Genomic DNA, 2227 nt, shown 5'->3' on the forward strand with positions numbered 1-2227 from the left:
GGATCCGGTGCCTCTAAGGTCAAAGCTCAGACGTGCAGAGGACAACAGGCTGGCCCGGCCGGCGTGGCTCCGAGGCTGAGCCGGGAGGTCACGGATCGATTCCCAGTCGGGCACAGGCCTGGGCTGTGGGCTCGGTCCCCAAAGGGGGCGTGCCGGAGGCAGCCGATCAATGATTCTCTCTCATCACTGATGTTTCTCTCTCTCCCTTCCTCTCTGAAATGAATAAAAAAAATATTTTTTTAAAGTGACATCTTTCTTTTAAAAAGTAAATGGCGCGGGCCGGCCGCAGGACTTCTCCTACCGGGAGTCCGCCGGCAGCCCGGGTGTGGGACGGGCAACGCGGTTCGCTGTGGAGGAAACGCACTGCTTTGGGCTGTGTGCCTGCACACACGCATGTGTATGTGCTCGTATGCGCTTGCACGTGTCAGTGTGTGTGTGCATGTGCATGTGCGCATGTGCATGTGCGCACGTGTGTGCCTGCATGCATGTGGGTGCGACAATGTGTGTGCCTACATGTGTGTGCATGCAACAATGTGTGTGCATGTGTATGTGCTTGTGTGCGTGTGCATGCATCAGTGTGTGTGCACATGTGTGCCTGCATGTGTGCGCACGTGCACGCGACAATGTGTGTATGTGCTTGTGTGTATGTGCACGTGTGTGCCTGCATGTGTGCGCGCATGCATCAATATATGTGCATGTGCTCGTGTGCGTGTGCTCACGTGTGTGCCTGCATGTGTGCACGCACATCAATGTGTGTGTCTGCGTACGTGTGCGCCTGCATATGTGTGCGTGTGCGTGCGTCCATGTGTGTGCGCACGTGTGTTCTCAGCGAAGAGAAAGAGAATGAAGACGGAACAGGACTGGGCTGCTGTGATGACAAGCACTGTCCCTGAGCCCGGCCGTGTCCCCTGTCCCCTGTGCCCTGTGCCCTGTGCCCTGTGCCCTGTCCCCTGTGCCCTGTGCCCTGTGCCCTGTGCACAATGTAAAACCGGGCCCGTGACGCCCTTTACCCGAAGGCTTCCCATCCCTCCAGGAATACACATTTTAAAGGAAAAGAAACATTTATTAACTTACTTATTTTTATTGATTTCCGAGAGGAAGGGAGAGGGAGAGGTAGAAACATCAATGATGAGAGAGAATCGTGGATCGGCTGCCTCCTGCTCACCGCCTACTGGAGATCGAGCCTGCAACCAGGACATGTACCCCTGACCGGGAATCGAACCCAGGACCCTTCAGTCCGCAGGCTGGTGCTCTACCCACTGAGCCACACCGGCCAGGACCTGACGAAATTATTTTTATTCCCCATTTTATATCTATGGAAACTGAGGTTAACGAGGAAAAACAAATCAGTGACCGTCTCCCCAGGGGCCAGGTGTGAATGACGCTGAAGCCCAGGTTCCATCCTCTGCCCCATTAAGGCTGCAGGAAGCTTAACATCACTGTCCCAGAATCCTCCTGGCTCAGCGGGTCACTCCTGAGTGCCCGGTGGCCGAGGATCGCCTGCGTTGCCTTCCAGGCGTCTTGGGGCCTTTGGCCTATTTCTCAGGAGGCGACCCCTCCATGAGTGGGCAGAAGTCCATCGTTTGCACCGTGTCTTCAAGGCGCATGCTCTGCGCCCGGGCCGTGCAGGAGGTGAGTCTGCGATGAGCACATGGCCGCGCCCGTGGCCACCCTGTCCGCAGGCGGAGCCGGAGCGGGAGGGCGGGGCCCCTCCACTGGCAACAGGACGTTTCCAATCGGGTCTTCGAACCGTAACTCGACCCTTCACTTAGGCCAGTGACGGCGAACCTTCTGAGCTCGGCGTGTCAGCGTTTCGAAAAACCCTAACTTCACTCTGGTGCCGTGTCACATATAGAAATTTTTTGATATTTGCAACCAGAGTAAAACAAAGACATATTTTTGATATTTATTTTATATATTTAAATGCCATTTAACAAAGAAAAATCAACCAAAAAAATGAGTTCGCGTGTCACCTCTGACATGCGTGTGTCATAGGTTCGCCACCACTGCCCTAGACTATAGTGCGCAGAGAATTCACTTTTTAAATTCCCACCCTCCCCTGGGGATGTTTTTTCCATTGATTTATTTTTATTTTTTTAGAGAGAGTGGAAGGGAGAGAAAGGGACGGGGAGAGAGAAACGCCCATGTGAGAGAGACATCCATGGGTCGCCTCCTACACGAGCGCCGACCAGGGCCCGGTCGGGAGGAGCCTGCACTGAGCGGGTGC

Source organism: Myotis davidii, unplaced genomic scaffold, assembly GCF_000327345.1.
Source record: "Myotis davidii unplaced genomic scaffold, ASM32734v1 scaffold663, whole genome shotgun sequence".
NCBI lineage: Eukaryota > Metazoa > Chordata > Mammalia > Chiroptera > Vespertilionidae > Myotis > Myotis davidii.